This window comes from Silurus meridionalis, chromosome 1, assembly GCF_014805685.1.
Source record: "Silurus meridionalis isolate SWU-2019-XX chromosome 1, ASM1480568v1, whole genome shotgun sequence".
Classification (NCBI taxonomy): domain Eukaryota; kingdom Metazoa; phylum Chordata; class Actinopteri; order Siluriformes; family Siluridae; genus Silurus; species Silurus meridionalis.
Genome location: NC_060884.1, coordinates 4,012,778 through 4,023,625, shown reverse-complemented (window position 1 = coordinate 4,023,625; position 10,848 = coordinate 4,012,778). Strand labels below are relative to the sequence as shown.

The 10,848-nt window shown below is 38.2% G+C and overlaps 1 long non-coding RNA gene across 1 annotated transcript; it reads left to right on the top strand.

The window, feature by feature from the left end:
• Positions 1-244: 244 nt before the first annotated feature.
• On the top strand, positions 245-3,572 carry LOC124393584. Its single transcript, XR_006927343.1, has 3 exons — positions 245-425; positions 1,407-1,504; positions 3,404-3,572. It is a non-coding gene; the product is annotated as an uncharacterized LOC124393584 (long non-coding RNA).
• Positions 3,573-10,848: the final 7,276 nt, after the last annotated feature.

Here is a 10,848-nt window from a genome sequence, read left to right as displayed (position 1 = left end):
AATGAGACTCCACATGGAATTTACTTTCCGGAGCTTTTTCAAGGGCATGCGGCTCGGGCTGAAAACATATCAGAGCCAAGAATTACGGCTAACGACTTCAACCAAGGCCTCAATTACTCTCAGCCGCCTCCAGCCACGTTGACGTGCCCTAATACTCACTTCTGTTGAGTTTCCCTTCCTTCTCTCTTCTTTTGTCTCTTTCTCTCTCTTTCTTCTTCTTCTCCATCTTCATCACACAGACATTGGCAGTGATTATATAATAACAGATGGGGGACGAAATCAACACGTTTAGCTTGTGTGTGTGTGTGTTTGGGAGAGTTGGAGCCGGCAGACGGGCTGCACCTGTCAGAAGAGCGACGGTAGTGCTAATTAGCACACCAGAAACTCTGAAAAAGACTATAGTCTATTGTACAGCAACAGCAACGGTAATAATAATAATAATAATAATACAAATAATAACAATAATTCTACAAAGACAAGTTGAATTCTTTAATTTTGATTGGTCAAAAGCTTTTGATTATTTTTCTATGAGAGCAAATTTGACACAATTGAGGTTGTAGCTACAGTAATAATAATAATAATAATAATAATAATAATAATAATAATAATAGAGTAATAAATAAAAGTTTTTTGTAGTTGCTAAGACATAAAGATTAGTACAGGACATTATTACACAACACTACATTGTACCACACTGTACTTCACCACAATATTGTACCAAACTTCACTACACAATACCGCACTACACAATACCACACTACATGCACAGAACCGTATTATACTAAACCACACTAAACTATACAACAAGACTCTATACTTTACCACACTACACAGTACAGTACACCACACTTCATTATTTCACCAAAATTTGGTACCAAACTGCACTACACAATACCGCACAACCCTGTACCAGACTACACTGTACAATATACTGCATTATACTACACAAAATGTACACAATTTTATACTACACTACACTGTAACACATTGAACTACACCAGAATATAGTACCAAACTATACAACACAATACCATATTACACTGTACCACACTACATTATCCCATATTGCATTACACTGTAACACAATATATTACACTACTGTACACTACATCACCCTACACATTACCCTACACTATACAATAGAATATTTTATCCCACTACACTACACTACACTACTATACTATACAGTACTATACTATACTATAGAAATGACAAGATATTTGAAAAAACATTTTCAAATAAACTTTGGATTTTGATTTCAACCCAAACTATTATCTAAACTTCTGTTATCAAAGAAAAAAAAACACTTTCTGACCAATCAGATTTGAGAATTCACATATATCTTTAATTTAAACAAAAGCTTCTCTTGCTTCGTGCCAGACGTGATTTTTTTTCACCCTCTGTAGTCCTGCTGTCATTCCCTGAGCTCGTCTCACACTCGAGGCCATTACAGAAGAGACGGGGGTGAGAGAGCGGATGGGAGACCGACACCTCGGAGTTAAAGGTTTTTAAACCCACCACAGTCCACTGAACAGGCTTCTACTAACACACACACACACACACACACAATTTCTGACAGGTTGAAAAAAAAACCTCCGTATGGTATTGTGGATTCGTGAATAGGTTTGACTTACAGATTGCAGATGTTTTCCTGCTCATGTGAATCTGACCTTCACCTCGCTGTTGTAAATCTGATTCCTGAGATGTTTCTCTCTCTCCCTCTCTCTCTCTCTCTCTCTCTCTCTATTAAAAACCAGGTTGTAGAGGAACAAATTACAAATAGGCTTCTGCTCATCCCTTGTCATCAACTTGTCATTACTTATCCTACAGTATGTAGTGAACTAGATATGCTTATCAATCTATTCCCTACCCTATAGCCCCTCATTGTATTTTTTACTTTGTTGTATCTGCATCTTAAATCAGATCCAAAAGTGGATTTCAGACTAAACAAACACTGCATTTGAATGATTGCCAAAATAAAATGCCAAGTGTACAAAAAAAAATGCTAATACAAAATAAGTATATACGCTCCTGGGCTTAAAAAGGGCCCACACGGGCAATATATGAAGCTGTCAATGGTCTTTAACAACGAATCATTGTTCAGGAAATGAAAAAATCTAACGAATAGATAAAGTAGCATGGTATACCGTTGCTTAATGGGGAAAAGAATTGCATATATTTAATGAAGGCAAAAAAAGTAAGGAATTAAACACTTTAGGATTACGGCTTTTTAGGAAAATGATCAAGGACATAGCGAGCAGCATGTCCCAATAGTGGGTCATTCTTTTATTTATTAAAGAACCACACTCTCATTTATAAATGATCAATCTTTTTTTATTTCTTTCCTCTAAAACGTCTGTCACTCCGCTTTTTTTTTTTATCTTTCTCAAAGATGTTTTTGCCATGTTACAGAGAAATATCCATCCTGAACACTTCCAAAGAGTTTTATGAAAAAAACCTCACCAACTATACAACTTTGAGAATAAAAACGCAGCACTGAAACGAGATCCAACCAAACAGCTGTGGCAGGTTTGAATCATTTCCTTTACATCTGCAGTGATGGAGTCTTTTAAATGTTTTTTTTTTTTGGTGTGTGTGCGTTATGGGAAAACTAATATTATTTATTAATCACTCACCGGCACATGTTCGCAAGCTGGTAGAGGCACGTTAAAAAAAGATGTGGACTTCTAAAGCTCCTGGAGGCTTGAGAAAAAAAAGGGATTGCACCAGAAATATACATGACCTTACAGATACTGCAGGGCAAAAAAAAAAAAAATATGTATTTGGGGGGTAGGTTTTGACACATTGACACACTCGCTTATCTGACTAAAGGGAACAAGTGATGCTTTCATTTAGTCATGCGTGCAGTAAAACAGCAATGAATAAAACAAAATAGGGTGAAAATCGTGTCTGTTATTATATATAGAAAAAAGCAGCGTCGGTGTGGAAAGGCTTCGCGGGTTTTTCTTTTACTTTTTTTTACACATGCTAATGCGGCTTTGTGTTTTTAAATTATTAAACAGAGTTTGGGAAACACCTGCTGGGAGTGGATTCGTAGTTTTGGCTTTCAACAAATAGCTATGACATTACTAGACAAGGCTAGCCCTGTAAGAAAGGGAGAGGGAGAGAGTGATGGGGTAAGCTCGAGAACTGAAGAGCGCCTCGGGCTAGGAAGTAATGAGTGCTTTTCCACCGAGGGTTTGGACCCAGTATTTGAAAATTGTTTCGTGTCTTAATAAATCTTAAAAGTGTAATTTACTTGTGAAAGAGGAATAACAAAGGCACCGGCGCTGCGTTTGATAAAAACCACTTGTTAAGCCTGATGTGTCGACGAGGCCTCGGATGGCTTCTTATTATTCTTCTTTTTCATCTTCTCCATTTTCTTTTTTTGTTCTTTCCTCAGGTGGCAGCGGGGGTGCTGACAGATCTTCCCAGATGCTTTATTCGCAGTGTCGGGATTTGCCGAGTGAAAATTAGACAGGCTTCCGGTCGTGTTAGGGGTTCAGCCAGTTGGAAATGTGTGCAGTGGGAACAAAGTCTATAAACTCAGCATTATCGTTACGAACGTCACGTTATTCCAAAGAGAAAGTAATCGTTTTTTTTTTTTTTTTTTTAAAGAACAAGAAATTATATTGTTCAATAAAAAGAAAACCTTAATAAATATAGTAATAATAATAATAATAATAATAATAATAGTATATTATATGGATAAAAGTGTGTGAACACATGACCATAAGATTCCACATTAAGTCCCAATTTACTGTTATAATAACCACAATTTTTGGACTGGTCCACAATTTTTCTGGGAAGATGTTCTGCTTGATTTTATAGTGCACTTGGGGACGTTTATCTTTATTCAGCCAGTACCTGAGGTAAGGAGGCCTGGGGTGCAGTCAGCATTCCACTTCATCCCAAATGAGTTTCGTAGTGTTGAGGTCAAAGCTCTAGATCTTTCACTCCAACTCATGTACACCATATCTTCAGGTTTGGGTCTCCTAGTTAAAGTGAAGGGAAAATTCATTCTGGCCCATTTATTGACATCATATATAATTGTGTGCCTTCAAGATTGTGGTAACAGTCCATACAGTTTTGCATATAATATAGACAAAAGTATTGGGAAACCTGACCTTTCCTGCCACGTGGTTCTTCTCCAAACTGTTACCACAAAGCTGGAAGTACACAACTGTATAGAAGGTCTTTGGATGCAGTATAATAAATGTTTACTTTCACTTGAACTTGGCAACCCAAACAAGTTCCAGCATGGCAATACCCCTGTGCACAAAATGAGCTTTATTAGGATATGGTTTGCAGAGGAAGATCTTGAGTGGTCTGCTATTGATCTCTGATCTCATCCCTACTGACCACCTTTGGGATGAACTGGAACACGGACTGCACCCCAGGCCTCCTCACCTCACCTACTGTACATCAGTACCTGATTTTTCTAACACCCTTGTGGCTGATGAACACAAATGTCCACAAGCACACTTTGAAATCTAGTGCAACATCTTCCCAGAAGAGTGGAGGGAATTATCAAAAAGCACATACCATTCTAATGACCAGGTGTTCTTAAACTTTTGGCAATATAATTCATGCTGAGGTTTTCCCAAGATTACTTTGTTATACTTTACATTTTTCCCAGTTCACTGTTAAAAATGCAACCTCTATATACGTCTAATAGAAATGTGCTTAATATAACAATGTTATACAACAATGTAGGGACGGCACCTTGAAATATGCCACATATTTCATAAAAGTAAATGGAATCTTTCCCAGTTGCATCTTTTAAATCCTGTATTTTTACTTGCTTCTGATTTCCTCTGCTTCCAGGCTGTATGTCGGATTTCAGTGTCAGGCGAGCTGATGGCATTATTATTGGCTTTTAGTGCCTAAAGGCAGTGCAGAACAAGCACGGGTTAGCTTGGCTACATCTCGTGTGTGTGTGTGTGTGTGTGTGTGTGTGTGTGTGTGTGTGTGTGTGTGTGTGTGTATATATATATATATATATATATATATATATATATATATATATATATATATATATATATATATATATATATATCTCAACCCTCTGTCCATTACACAAGTCCTGGAGTGGAAAATAAGACATCATCAGGGTGTTTACCCAGCTCATGGACAGCTGCAGGTCAAATCGTGAAGGTTGTGCACAGGAAATTTCACTCATTGTCTCGAAGACGTGAGCAAACTCTGAGGAGATTAGATCTGAAACTAGGCTCTTTTTCTTTCTTTTTCCTTTTTTCTCTTCTGGCTTACAGAAAAGAAACAAAAAGGGAAAAAAATGAACTCAATTCTTCTTTAAATTCCAATCTCAATCATATATTTTTAAAATTGATTTTAGTAGGAAGTCCCATTGAGCTCAATAACCCTTTTACAATAGGGAGCTGGCCAAGGTAGTAGCCAACACACACAACTCAACATTAAAATACACACATTGAAATCAAAATCCAATGTTTAACACAGAGGTCTCTTACTAAAATGGCATGCCACCAAATTCTTCATGAAAACCTTAAATGCATTAGATGATATGAATAATTTGAAATCGAAATCTTGTTGTAAATTAGTCCATGACCAAGTTTATAGGAAAATAGAATGGAAAAAAAAAATTGAAGCCCGCAAAAAAATTGTTTGGAGGAATGCAACTGTCACCCTACCACACCCTTGGGAGTTTACCCTGTACAATTTTATAGATTAAAAAAAAAAAAAACACTTGGTGGCAAAAATTTGCGAACATTTTTATCATTTGTCAGAGACACATGCATGTTCCTTATGTACATATTCAACTAGGTTAATTAACGATCTGTAGATTTACTTTGACCAAACAAATATATAAACCTACCGATGATCTACTTTATTTTCACCAAAAAACGTCCCTTGGCATGGATAACAGCCTTACACACTTTTGGCATCTGGAGAGTTTGTTTCTACAAACATTGATCTAAAATGCTTTGCTATGCCTCTTGTAAAACTTGCCAAAGTTGTTTCAATAGGATTCAGCAATTCAATAGGATTTAGGTGTGGTGACAGTGAGCTGGATCTATCATGGAACAGCCTGCCCAGTTTGCTCTCTAAATTGCATATACAGAGCTTGAATGTTTGAGTTTTGGGTCATTGTTTTGTTGTATGACGAAGTTGGTACCCATTAGTTGCAGTACAGATGGAATTGCATGGTGTTGAAGTATGAAATGGTAGCCATGTTGGTTGCTTTTACCCGGAATAAGTGTCTTACCTTCCCTGTTTGGCTTTGGGGGTGAAGCAGTCTGCTAACATCTTCTCTCCTGTTCTCCATCTTACACAATTTCTTTTGTTAGAGCCAATGTCCAGTTTGGCTCATCTGTTGTATATGTTGTAAATACAGAAAAGAGACATGTATGTGTCTCAAAACATATAAAAAACTTTTAGCAGCCACTGTATAGCACTGCACCAGTGCTATTTTCTATCTGCAGTCAATGCTGTCCATCCCAATATATCCGAAAGAAGCAATGATATGTAGAACACTTTAAAAAAAAAACACAGAACCACACTGAATCAAGTATTTCTTTTTTCTATTTTTTAAAGAGGAAAAGTAACTTTCACAAGTTTCCTCCTGAGACGTAAACTCAAACAGGACACATCAGATTGTGCCACATCAAGTCTTGTTTTATCAGTCGTTTATAGATCTTGTAACAGAAGTGATGTCGGTTTCAGAGATCTTACACATCAATAGACTTTTTTAAATAGTAAAAAGTGCAAAATTATCTTGGAATATTTGGTACTTCCAGTAGGTTGGTTTAAGAAAGCAAAACTTTTTACTATGAAAATGATGCTTTCTGTGAGGATTCTTTTTTTTCTGGGAAGAAGTTTCCAGTGTCAAAACTTTGTACCAGTCAGAGGTAAAACTCTTTCTGGTCTAAGTTTTCCAGCATGGAAGGGATCTGTTGTTTATAGATCTTGTAACATTAAAGATGCCTGATTTGCAGATGTTGCACATTATTAAATGTAGCTTTGAATAGATAAAAAGTAGAATATTTTGTTCTGTACTTTATTTGGACAAATAAAACATTTTAGACACTGATGCAATGATGTTTTTTGTGGAGATTTTATTGTATTGTATTGTATTGTATTGTATTTCATTATTTGTTTGTTTGTTTAGAAGGAGTCTCCAGTGTCAGGGCTTTGTAGCAGTCAAGGGGTAAAAGCTAATCCTAAATTATGTTTTGAATGAGAGGGATCAGTTGTTAAATGATATTGTGACGTAAAATAATGTAAGATACTACTCGTGTTTATTGTGAGGAAATGTACATGTGGCATTCTTTGGAAGGAGTCTTCAGTGTCAGAGCCCCTCATGGGAAACATTTATGTTTAATAGGTATTGTAAAGTAAGTGCTGCTTGTTTCACAGAAAGCATTAAATTATGTAATATAAAGGGACAAAAAGTACAATAAATCGTAATACATTGAAAGATGAGCATGACTTTTTTAGTTCTTCCCTCCAGCATGTTTCTTAACATTGTACTAAAACGTGTGATCATTATGACGGCTCGAACCACGTTAGCAACTGCTAGTCTGGTAGTTTGAGTCACTGTTCTGATTGCAATAGAATTAATGAAACATCGTTGTTGCCCTTGTTGTAGTAGATAAAAAGAGTTATGCAAATCTGCGAGTGTTAATTCCTCCAGGGAAAACAAGGGCAATGTGAGATCTCCGCCGCCTGGTCACTAGATGCTAGCAAGACCTCGGTATTGTTCTGGGAAGAAATAATCAATAATTTCCATAATTATGACACCCTAAACAAAGCGTGCACAAAGAGAAAACAAAGGCATGACATGCGTCGCCTCAATTGTAACACATCCACCCATCCACCCTATCCCCTCTCCTCCTCCCATCCCAAAGCATGCTGTCTCACTATAACGTACTGGTTGTAAGACAGAAAGAAAAAAAAAATATATATATATATATATATATATATATATATATATATATATATATATATATATAAAAAAAAGAAAAATCTGCTATAAAAAAACACAGGCTGCAGCTGGCGACACAAATGCGTTTTGGAGGCCGTGGGCCGGCGCTCGCAGTTTGGCCCGATAAATGTATGGAATCAGCCGGCTCCTAAAAACTACAATTACAGGTGATACACAGATTCAAATCACAGGCCTGCCTCTCTGCGAGCTGGGGAAAATTGTCCTAATGACGGGTTTGGAAGCTCACGGAACGAGGGAGGAGAGGATGAGTGCAGAGGGAGGGTGGTAGTGAGGCGGAAAGGGAGGGGGCGTCTCTCATTCTCTCTCTCCACTCGTTTTCGTTGTGTCTCTTTCTCTCGCTCGGTCGTTTTTTTTTCTTTTTGCAGCATGCAGGCGGTAGCAGCTGCACCTGTGCGCTCGGCGCTCTGTGCCTCCCTTAATGATATGGAATGATATCATTAGCCAAAGTGTTCATAAACAGATGTTGAGCCGCTGCCTAAATACTGTCAGCTGAGCGGCGTGCATCCTGAAACGGTATTATTTATATCCAACGTTTAAGTTTGTTATGTTAATAACCCAGCTATTAGCAGGCAGGATGTTGCGGGCAGAATATAAATGTCACTGTGCTGGCTGCCAGCATGCAACAGCAGAGAGAGTTAAGTACATCTTCACGGGAGCAAGGGGGTGGAACGCTAGCGCTATGTTTAGTGCTATTGTTTCTGTGTCTTTTTTCCCCCACACTTAGCACCTTGGGGAGAGAGACTGTGTCTTTTTTCCTTTTTTTCTTTTTTTTTTACATATGTGCAACTGAGGATGAGTGTGTTTCTCCGAGGCGCACCTGCTTTGCCACGCTGACTCGGCTTGAGAGGCGTTTTTTTGACCAGCATTGCAGGGAATTGACTCCCTCTCTCACGCTCCCTCCTTCCTCCATCCCCCTCGACGCCTTCTTTCCGCAGGAAGACAGAATGCTTGAGAGAAGAGCAGGACCTTTGGTTAGGGCCATGTGGAACATTGTCAGGATCTGATCTGATGTCTATTCCCATTTGCAACTCCGGTGCTAAAAAGCCAGCTCGCTCTGCAATATGTAACGTATAAGTTAAGAAATAACGATGGCTTGATCAGGATAGAAGGTATTTGGATAGCAGCTCGAGGGCTATGTGTTGAAAATATTGCAGTAGCTCTGTTTATTATGTTTGTTTTACAAATTACAGAGGTGAAACTGACTTTTTATAGTAAATATGATTATGAATAATGTACAAAACATTCGTGCCCTCCAGAAGTCTTTCCAACAGAAGTAAAAATTTAACAAATAAACTATGTTCATTTTACTATGACAGCACAGCAATTAGAAAATGTGCAAGAGTTCATTTAATATGGCCACATTTACTGTGTTTTCCAGAAGATTCCACAATGAACTCACTCGATCACCTGTCGTATGTATGTGTATATATATATATATATATATATATATATATATATATATATATATATACAGTATATATATTACTTCAGGAGTTTCCATTTTTGCTAGTTTAAGCCACTACAATGACAAAATCACATCTAAACATGTTTTTTTTTATTATTAGTCGATGCTAAAAAGTGCAATTTTACTCAAAGGTTTTTGCTTAGGTATTTATCGGCATAACTAAAGTAAATTTGATGCGAAAAAGGATTTTAGAAATTAAAGATTTGATTTAGCAGTCGATGCTACAGTAGGTGTGCTTATAGGATGGTTTTAGTTGTATACTAGCTTTTTTCAGTTATTTTTCAACAAATCTGAGGTAAACTGTTTGTGCTAGATAGTTAAATTGTTACATGAGGATCACGTTTAACCTGTCTTGATTTTTCAAGGTTTGCATGTCGGAATAACACCGTCAGGACATTTCATGTGAGAAGTGAAAAAAAAAAACAACAAAAAAACATGGATTTGTTTTGAAAAACATAAAGGTCATGAAAAAGCTACTTTCACAACCATTTAGACAACAAAGCAACAGGCAAAATATCGTGCCTGTATATTAACTGATCTTTAGCTAATTCTGGTACAAACTAGAAGAAGAGAAGTGCAAACAAGTGAAAAGTATCCTGTCTTGATTTTTCCTCAGCTCCTCATCGTCTTGCTTTTGATTCAGAGGATTTGAATCCGCACTGATCCCCACCTCCTTGCTAACCTGCTCACATTAACACACACCCAGGCATGAGTCAGAAAATCACCACGCTACATGTGTTAACAGATTTATGGAAAAGGTTAGGGCATAATGCCATCACCCCCCATATAAACCCCCCACCCCAATCCCTTTTCTCTCTGACAGGGCCTGCTATTAGGCTCGTTTGTCCGTGCTGATGTGACAGCCCGTTTGACTCTTCCCCCAGCGTGGCCATTAGTCCCCTTGCGTTGTTCTCTGACAGACACAAGGCTATCGGGCGCTCCTGCAACCCCTCTAATTATTTCCTTGGGCGGCGCGAAGGTAATTTTTAACCTTTCACGTGCACCTGGGGAGCCTTCTCAAGGGAGCCAAGGTGTCTGTGTGGCATTCAGTCATCAAAACATGACCTTTAATGGCCGTGCACAGAGCAGTTGGCACCAGTGGCATGCGCCGCGCCATGCTAATACTGATGGCTAATTTATGCAGCAGTGGCCTAATCAATTTAGGTGGAGAGATAGAGGAATCTGGTGGTGGTGGGGGGGGTTTGAGGAGTGTCATCTGCCGGACTAAAAGAGGTTAAAGGCATTTTGGAGAATGAGTGAGAAGTCGCAAGAAGAAGAAAAAGAAGGTGAAAGGAACGTGTGTGAATGTGGGTGATATGGAGGGATGGCGAGCAGGAAGTGAGGGGAGAAAAGTATGTCATGGATGACGCAGCCAACATGATCACAGAACCGTCACAGA